The sequence below is a fragment of the Leptinotarsa decemlineata genome, unplaced genomic scaffold (assembly GCF_025532065.1).
Source record: "Leptinotarsa decemlineata unplaced genomic scaffold, Ldec_3_MD MMD2_P_RNA_scaffold_7, whole genome shotgun sequence".
NCBI classification, from domain to species: Eukaryota; Metazoa; Arthropoda; class Insecta; order Coleoptera; family Chrysomelidae; genus Leptinotarsa; species Leptinotarsa decemlineata.
This window is the reverse complement of record NW_027412534.1, coordinates 5,406,663-5,417,539: the sequence shown is the minus strand read 5'-3', so window position 1 is coordinate 5,417,539 and position 10,877 is coordinate 5,406,663.

Sequence of the window (10,877 nt, the reverse complement as noted above, 5' to 3'; positions counted from 1 at the left end):
TCTTGTTGCTTGTAACTATCCAATGGAATTTAAGATCTGAATCTTGTGCAATGTTATATTCATGATGACGAATGAAAGAACAGTTATTATTTAGGTCTATTTTATGTACGGAAAACACTGAAGAGAGTGAAATTGAATTACAGAATACATATTCGGAAGAGAAATAAATATAGTAGGATTTGGAAAAATCTTGAGGTTTGGTTAGAATTTAAAAATTGTCGAAAGAGACAACTGCTTTGATGAGCCGATTTTCTATAGTTTGTGCCTGTATTTCTTGGTCCCGCATGACAAAAACTTGTCGATTTTGATATTGCACGTAGCTTTTGCATTCTGTTTCGACCTTCACAGCATATGACATCAGCGTAACTATAACTGAAAAGTAGGCTGTGCCATCACTTTGATCGAAAATAAATTCATTCACCTGTCATTGCCAGATTTACCCGGCAAGTTTGGTTTGACTTTGAAATGAATTCAAGGTTATTATCTGCCCCAAAACAGATGCGTAGACTCAACACATAACATTTTACAGGAGAACAGACTGCCATTTCTCACGCATATGCATGTCTAACATGAACTGGGTACCGCATACTTAATGATGATTCAAAATGCTACACTATATTTTTTCTTGAAATATGATTACATTACAATTTGAACCAACATAGTGGATGATATTGACGTAACTTCAACTGAAACGTGGGTACCGCCTCACTTTGGTCTCTTTTTTTCCACACATTGGCAAATCTGATGGTGAAGTTTGGTTTAACCTTGAAACTAAATACTAGAATTTTCTAGAGGGTCGAGTTTTCATGTATGCCGATGACACAACATTGTGACGTCCCCAGATCTGAATGAAATTGAAAATGAAACGAAACTAGTAATCAATGAATTCGAATGTTGGTATAGAAACAATCATTTAATGAATAATGGAAATAAAACAACATTTATCCAGTTCTCAAGTAAGTATCAGCGCCCTTTCCAAATAAATCTAAGTTTCGAAACTGAATTGTCTTTCAATAATCACATCGAATACTTGTGCACTTCTCTGAAAAACGTATTTTGCCTTTCTAACAATGAAATTAAATTGTTTGAGACATAATCTCTTGGATATATACTATGGTCTAGTGTATTCTAAGCTTAATATAGATATTACCATTTGGGGACACTCATCAGAAATAAATAGAATCTTTATAAGGCAAAAACGCTTCATTAGACTAATTTTTGATCTCAAATACAGAGAATCATGTAAGAAAACATTCCAAGACACAAATTTTTCACACATTACCATGCATTTATCGTTACAAAATATTAAGCTACGTTCATGTACATTCCCATTTGCTAACAAGAAATAAGGAAATTCACTGTCATTAAACGAGACGGAGAAACGATTTCCATCGAGAAAAATAAACCATATTGAAAGAAATTTTCTCATATTCAAGACAAAAGTCAAAGACTTTTTGGTAACAAGTTGTTTTTACTTCCTGATAGAGTATGAAAATAATATTTTTGTGTAACATGTGCTGTTATTGATATAAGTGCTATAAGATAAAATATCTTTTGTAAAATGTGACGTGTCATATATACATCCATGTATCAAAAATGATGACTAAAATTTGTCTTTGACTTCTCCGTCAATGTCATGCTAGACGGAGATTTGTAGACATGTAGTGTCAACACTTGACATTTTACAGGAGAACAGACTGATATTTCTCACACATATGCATGCCTACATGAACTTCCGCATGCTTAAAAATGATGTAATAATTTAAAATGTCACACTACGTTTTTCTTTTCGAAACATGATTGATTACAAATCTGAAGTCATACAGTAGATGATTATGATATGATTTCCACTGAAAAGCAGGTTTGTTCTCACTTTGGTCTGTTTCTCCCCCACCATGTCAAGATCTGACAGAGCAGTTTAATTCACTGTCATTAAACGAGACGGAGACACGATTTCCATCAGGAAAAAATAAACCATAATGAAAGAAATTTTCTCATATTCAAGACAAAAGTCAAAGACTTTTTGGTAACAAGTTGTTTTTACTTCCTGATAGAGTATGAAAATAATATTTTTGTGTAACATGTGCTGTTATTGATATAAGTGCTATAAGATAAAATATCTTTTGTAAAATGTGACGTGTCATATATACATTCATGTATCAAAAATGATGACTAAAATTTGACTTTGACCTCTCCGTCAATGTCATGCTAGACGGAGATTTGTAGACATGTAGTGTCAACACTTGACATTTTACAGGAGAACAGACTGATATTTCTCACATATATGCATGCCCTACATGAACTTCCGCATGCTTAAAAATGATGTAATAATTTAAAATGTCACACTACGTTTTTCTTTTCGAAACATGATTTATTACAAATCAGAAGCCATACAGTAGATGATTTTGATATGATTTCCCCTGAAAAACAGGTTTGTTCTCACTTTGGTCTGTTTCTCCCCCACCATGTCAAGATCTGACAAAGCAGTTTGGTTTGAGCTTGAAACTGAACGCCCAGGTTATGCTAGACGGAGATTTGCGGAGTTTCCAAAAGAGATGCGTAGGGTCATGCCGTTTTGCAGTAGAATTGATTGATTTTTCTCACACATGCATATGCTCGCCTAACAAGAACTTTCACGTATTGCAGTACAATCTAATCATTTGAAATTCAACACTATATTGCAGTATCTGACGGTGGAGTGTGGTTTGACTGTGAAAATGAATACAAAGTTCATTCTTAGCGAAAATCATGCTAAACGGGGTTTGGAAGTTCTTCAAAACAATGTATACAGTCACAACACACCATTTTGCAGCGAAAAAGACATATTTTTCCCACCTAAATATATTCTCGACATGAACTTTTACATGTCGCAATACACATGTTTCAATTTGAAATGTATTACTATCTTCTTCTTAAAACCCAATATTATCCAAGATTCAAGCCAATATATCATATGACGTAAGCGTGTATTCAACTAAAAGGAGGTATTTCCACACTTCAACCTGAAAACTGATTCCTCCCCTCCACCATTTCATGATCTGACCTTGAAGTTGAGTTTGATCTTCAACTTGACTACGTGGTCATTTTCTGTCGATGTGCTGCTATACTGGTTTGTGAGTTCCCAAATATTACATAATGCACACATTTTTCGTACATACACACGCATGCTTCACACCATGCATCCTTATGTTTATGTTGTAGTATTTTTCTCGAGAGAATTTATATGGTTGAAGCTGCGATGATTCTGCAACCGTATTAGGAATCACACGTTAACAGGTAAGACCTCGTTAGTCCTTAGCTCGCAACTTCTCAACTTCTGAGAGTTGTCGTTCGTATGGGGGCGACAACTGATTAACGGAAAAACAGACTTTAAACAGAAACAGAACATTTACTTGCTGCATGATAAAGATACAGTAATGCAACTTGTCGCTATCGATTTGGGTACTGTAATAGCGGTATCAACATTTTTGTCAACATTTTTACTGTTGTTCCTGTGAATATAGTGTTTAAGACTAATATATCATCATAGAAATTCAGTTTTCTGATATATTATGATTCCATAAGACATGTGTCTCAATAGCAGATTTTATTCATATTCATATTTGGTCACATTACTTCTACCGCAGAGTTTTCCCCGCTAGGTAGTGCTGTTTCTAATTTACTGTTCGAGGAATATTTTCTGGCTCTCCATTTCGGTCAATCAGTTATTGTTGAACCTGCTTCTGCAATTTTGAACAATGTTTGTGCTGATTTGATGAAATATATCGCATCTATCTTGAGCCTCATAATAGATGAATACAAGGAGAAAACGGTGAAGGATAGACTTGAAGAGTGTTATAAGGCTTCTAAACGAATGAAAAAAGATCTGAAAAATACTACTACTATGGGTGGGAAACAAAATCTACTAGCATTCTTAATCAGATGAAATTTTAGATGAAGAAAGGAGCAGGCCTGATTAGCCGGAAAGAGACATCCTCTAATCGAGGACATCGGCTTTTAATTCGCGTATCCGGACTGAAGTGATTAGTAATCGCAAGCATAAGAACCCTACCTCATTTTTGATCGACTATAACACCCTTTTTGTGAGTATAATTCAAAATGCATTGAAAAAGGATGCATTTTTAAAGGGTAATATTGTGGAGAATTTGAGGTTGTCAAAGGCGATCGAATCTTCAACGAATATAAGTATTTCTCAATATTTAACGCATCCATCCATAGTAACACTGAAATGAATATGTGGTTTGAGGATCATGTTATGGAGTCAATCATGATAAAGTTGGAAGAGTTTCAGGAACGTGACAGAGGTTAGACGTTGAAAGTAGTAGTGAATTTGGGGGTTACCGTAAACAAATTTGTGCCGCAGAGAGGTTCATCATACATTGAACTGCCTTCTCAAATCAAACGAAAAATCATGATAATGCCTGCTTCGCTTGGGCCATTGTTTCGGCGTTGTATCCAGTTCCCCATGGACAACATTCAGATCACATTCTATCTTATCCTGACTATTCAAAAGTTCTGAAGTTGTGAGGTATTCACTTTCCGATGAAAATTATTCAGATAAATAGTTTCGAAGAGCAGAATGATCTCTCAGTCAATGTTTACACGTTGAAACTTTTTAAATCCAAGTATACTGTAATATCGCTAAGATTGAGCATAGCAAAAAATAAAAGCAAACATCTGAATCTACTCATGATTCAAGACATGTATTACGATGAAAGATGTAAGGATTCAATAAATGTCTATGATGTTAGGTCACCAACCAGAAAACACTTTGTTTGAATGAAAGATCTATCTAGTTTGGTGAGTAATCAACTCGACAACAATAATAGAAAAAAATATTTTTGCCATAGGTGTTTTCACTGTTTTTCCATGCAAGCAATGTTAGATAAACACCTTGAAGACTGCTCGAAGACACTTTTTGTTATAGAAAATATTGCATTGGATCTCAATGGAAGTGAAGATCTATCTAGTTTGGTGAGTAATCAACTCGACAACCATAATTGAAAAAAATATTTTTGCCATAGGTGTTTTCACTGTTTTTCCACGCATGCAATGTTAGATAAACACCTTGAAGACTGCTCGAAGACACTTTTTGTTATAGAAAATATTGCATTGGATCTCAATGGAAGTGTCGCCGTTAGGCCGATAACAAAGGAAAAGTATATCTCCTTCATTAAAAATATTTCTGGTAGCAAGAGCCACTTCAGATTGTTTTACTCATTCAGATTCATGAGTTTTTCGCTGGATACGTTAGTATCATATCTATCAGATTTACAAATCTCATATCACAGTTCTTCAACCGCTCGAATGATGAAGAGTAGATTTTGACAAAAAAGGGTGTAATGCGGTATGACTATATCGATTCTTTCAAAAAATTCAATGAAGATTGTTTACCCCCTATCGAAACCTTTTACAACATATTGGAGGAAAAACCTTGTCCTATGAGATCTTACTTACGTGCCAAGCTGATATGGGCTACTTTTAATATAAACACATCGGGAAAATATACGAATCTGTATTTGAAGACGGATGTTATGCTTCTGGCTATGTATTCGAGCAGTTCCGCTCAAGTTTTCATAAAACTTACGGTTTGGATCCTGCCCATTATTTCACTCTGCCTGGCTATACATGGAATGCTATGTTATTCAAAACGAAACAGCAACTTGAACTTCTCACCGATGTAGATCAGTTGATGTTTTTCGAAAAGGGAACAAGAGGTGGACTGAGTCAAGTTTGCTCCAAGCGAAGAGTCACAGCTAATAACAAATACATGGGTGATATCTTATGATAAAGCCAAAGCTGACTCATTCCTAATGTATTTCGATGTTAATAATCAATATGGTTGGGCAATGTCTCAATATCTACCATAAGGCTGGTTTGAGTAGATGGACACCAACATTGATATCACAACTGTACCTGATGATGCCTCGGAAGGTTATATACTAGAAGTTGATATGGAGTATCCAAACAACCTTCACGATATGCATAAGGATTTACCGTTTTGCCCCGATCATGTGGATCCTAAGACAAAAAAATTTCGAACCGAAAGTACATCGGATGTGAAACAATTTAAATTGATGGCTACTCTACAGTCGAAGAAATAGTATGTGAATCATTACAGAAATCTCAAACAGGCCTCAGAAAATGGTCTCATTTTGAACAAGATTCATCGTGTTCTAAAGTTCAAGCAGTCCACACATGGTTGAAGCCCTACAAAGGCTTGAACACACGTTTGCGAACTGCTGCCTCGAATGATATTGAAAAGAACCTATTCAAACCAATGCCGTATTTGATATGTACTGCTATCTTCAAAACTCAATTTTTGTCCCATATATATAAATATTTGTTTCAGGGAAAACTATGGAAAATCTGAGAAAACACTCTGATGTTCGCCTTGTAACGAGTTGGTATGGGCGATATGGTGCCGAAGCCAGAATCTCCAATCCTCGGTTCAAGAGTTTGACTGTTTTCGATGAAAACTTGACTGCCATTGAATTGGGAAAATCCAAAATATTCTTCAACAAACCTATATATGTTGGAATCGTAGTACTGGATTTGGCAAAGTTGACCACATATAATTTCCATTATGAATACATGGCTCCTAGGTATAGAGAAATTTTTTGCGCAGTTTATACTGACACGGACAGTTTGATTTATGAAATTATAAATTATGATCCATATGAGATGATGAAAAAATTATTGTCATCAGTATTTCGATACTAACGATTATCAATCAGATATCATTTATAATATTCCCCGAGCGAATAAGAAAGTGATTGGATTGATGAAGGATGAGAACAACAGAAAGCTTATGCTCGACTTTATTGGACTCAGTTCTAAATTATACTCAACTAAAACTGCAACGTCAGAAGATCAAATCACTGATCTGAAAAAAAGATTGAAGCAGGAGAATTATGAAAATGATGAAATGAAACAAATTGTGGCCAATTTCGGAGTATCCAAGAAAGCGAAGGGCGTTAAACATAATGTTGTCAAAAAAAAATCGCTTTCGAAGATTACGTGGCCTGTTTGGAAAATTATACCGAAAAAGCAATCACACAAAAAAAATTTATAAAATCCTATAAGCATAGGGTGTATTCAACAGAACAAACGAAGATTGCTCTGAATGCTAACGATGATAAACGCTATCTAATTCCTGAAACCTACCATACTCTTCCATGGGAACATTACTCAATTCAAAATCTATGAATATTGATTAATAACAATATCAACTACAAATTATTCTCGTCTCACATGAACGGTTCTATGTACGAGTGAAAATCACATATCACATTGAAAGTTTTTGTTAACATATTATCTTGTTGCTGATATACAGGTGTATTTTTGTGAGTCAAAGCAGAAATATTGGAAAAATGAACCCTAATGTCATTTATTTCGAATTGAACCACACACCTATTTTCTTTCGAAAGAGGTTTATATAGGGCTATTGGCATAAAAATTCAGTTTTGATCAAATTGCAGTATATTTCATAGCAAAGCACTCCATTAATTATGAATCTCGATATTATAGAAAATGCCAAGTCGAACAAACATGTTATTATCAGCATATACCCTTTTCAATATTAGTCCTTATTGAGATTAAAATCTTTCATAATTACCAATCAACCACATCTATCCTTCCGCTATTCTAGACAAATATCTGCAATTTCATCAAAAGTCAAATATGGAGCTACATAATCGAAAATTGGTATGATGGAGATTGCGATCATACTGATGGAATGGAACAATCACATTACAATTGTAGCGAATCAATTGTTTTGCTATTCGTCTGTAGTTTTGATCTAAATACATAACATCGATATCTTTATGTCTACACATTGAAAACATTTTCTCAAATTTGTACCAATATATTTCAAATACGCACTTGGTGTTATGAGAGTTTACTTGATTTTGAGATTTACTGGTGTGTAATTTTTCTGCGTATCAGTAGAATGGCATTCAGTTTCAACCATTCTTAGCTGGAAATAAAGCCCAAACATAACGCATTTATGATTCAATACCGGACAGCCCTGTTTCGACCCGCCATAGCTCTCATCAGTGGTGTTACGCTGAACCACAAATTCATTGATAGAATCAACTGTAATTGAAGAACAAGCTATAGTAAAGAAGCGGGTTTACATCTCTGCCCACGGCGGGGGTGGAGTTTGCAGACCGGTTTCGGGCAGTTTGGCCACTCGACTTTACGTTCATTAAAGACTCGAAACCGGTCTGCAAACTCCACCCCCGCCGTGGGCAGAGATGTAAACCCGCTTCTTTACTATAGCTTGTTCTTCAATTACAGTTGATTCTATCAATGAATTTGTGGTTCAGCGTAACACCACTGATGAGAGCTATGGCGGGTCGAAACAGGGCTGTCCGGTATTGAATCATAAATGCGTTATGTTTGGGCTTTATTTCCAGCTAAGAATGGTTGAAACTGAATGCCATTCTACTGATACGCAGAAAAATTACACACCAGTAAATCTCAAAATCAAGTAAACTCTCATAACACCAAGTGCGTATTTGAAATATATTGGTACAAATTTGAGAAAATGTTTTCAATGTGTAGACATAAAGATATCGATGTTATGTATTTAGATCAAAACTACAGACGAATAGCAAAACAATTGATTCGCTACAATTGTAATGTGATTGTTCCATTCCATCAGTATGATCGCAATCTCCATCATACCAATTTTCGATTATGTAGCTCCATATTTGACTTTTGATGAAATTGCAGATATTTGTCTAGAATAGCGGAAGGATAGATGTGGTTGATTGGTAATTATGAAAGATTTTAATCTCAATAAGGACTAATATTGAAAAGGGTATATGCTGATAATAACATGTTTGTTCGACTTGGCATTTTCTATAATATCGAGATTCATAATTAATGGAGTGCTTTGCTATGAAATATACTGCAATTTGATCAAAACTGAATTTTTATGCCAATAGCCCTATATAAACCTCTTTCGAAAGAAAATAGGTGTGTGGTTCAATTCGAAATAAATGACATTAGGGTTCATTTTTCCAATATTTCTGCTTTGACTCACAAAAATACACCTGTATATCAGCAACAAGATAATATGTTAACAAAAACTTTCAATGTGATATGTGATTTTCACTCGTACATAGAACCGTTCATGTGAGACGAGAATAATTTGTAGTTGATATTGTTATTAATCAATATTCATAGATTTTGAATTGAGTAATGTTCCCATGGAAGAGTATGGTAGGTTTCAGGAATTAGATAGCGTTTATCATCGTTAGCATTCAGAGCAATCTTCGTTTGTTCTGTTGAATACACCCTATGCTTATAGGATTTTATAAATTTTTTTTGTGTGATTGCTTTTTCGGTATAATTTTCCAAACAGGCCACGTAATCTTCGAAAGCGATTTTTTTTTGACAACATTATGTTTAACGCCCTTCGCTTTCTTGGATACTCCGAAATTGGCCACAATTTGTTTCATTTCATCATTTTCATAATTCTCCTGCTTCAATCTTTTTTTCAGATCAGTGATTTGATCTTCTGACGTTGCAGTTTTAGTTGAGTATAATTTAGAACTGAGTCCAATAAAGTCGAGCATAAGCTTTCTGTTGTTCTCATCCTTCATCAATCCAATCACTTTCTTATTCGCTCGGGGAATATTATAAATGATATCTGATTGATAATCGTTAGTATCGAAATACTGATGACAATAATTTTTTCATCATCTCATATGGATCATAATTTATAATTTCATAAATCAAACTGTCCGTGTCAGTATAAACTGCGCAAAAAATTTCTCTATACCTAGGAGCCATGTATTCATAATGGAAATTATATGTGGTCAACTTTGCCAAATCCAGTACTACGATTCCAACATATATAGGTTTGTTGAAGAATATTTTGGATTTTCCCAATTCAATGGCAGTCAAGTTTTCATCGAAAACAGTCAAACTCTTGAACCGAGGATTGGAGATTCTGGCTTCGGCACCATATCGCCCATACCAACTCGTTACAAGGCGAACATCAGAGTGTTTTCTCAGATTTTCCATAGTTTTCCCTGAAACAAATATTTATATATATGGGACAAAAATTGAGTTTTGAAGATAGCAGTACATATCAAATACGGCATTGGTTTGAATAGGTTCTTTTCAATATCATTCGAGGCAGCAGTTCGCAAACGTGTGTTCAAGCCTTTGTAGGGCTTCAACCATGTGTGGACTGCTTGAACTTTAGAACACGATGAATCTTGTTCAAAATGAGACCATTTTCTGAGGCCTGTTTGAGATTTCTGTAATGATTCACATACTATTTCTTCGACTGTAGAGTAGCCATCAATTTAAATTGTTTCACATCCGATGTACTTTCGGTTCGAAATTTTTTGTCTTAGGATCCACATGATCGGGGCAAAACGGTAAATCCTTATGCATATCGTGAAGGTTGTTTGGATACTCCATATCAACTTCTAGTATATAACCTTCCGAGGCATCATCAGGTACAGTTGTGATATCAATGTTGGTGTCCATCTACTCAAACCAGCCTTATGGTAGATATTGAGACATTGCCCAACCATATTGATTATTAACATCGAAATACATTAGGAATGAGTCAGCTTTGGCTTTATCATAAGATATCACCCATGTATTTGTTATTAGCTGTGACTCTTCGCTTGGAGCAAACTTGACTCAGTCCACCTCTTGTTCCCTTTTCGAAAAACATCAACTGATCTACATCGGTGAGAAGTTCAAGTTGCTGTTTCGTTTTGAATAACATAGCATTCCATGTATAGCCAGGCAGAGTGAAATAATGGGCAGGATCCAAACCGTAAGTTTTATGAAAACTTGAGCGGAACTGCTCGAATACATAGCCAGAAGCATAACATCCGTCTTCA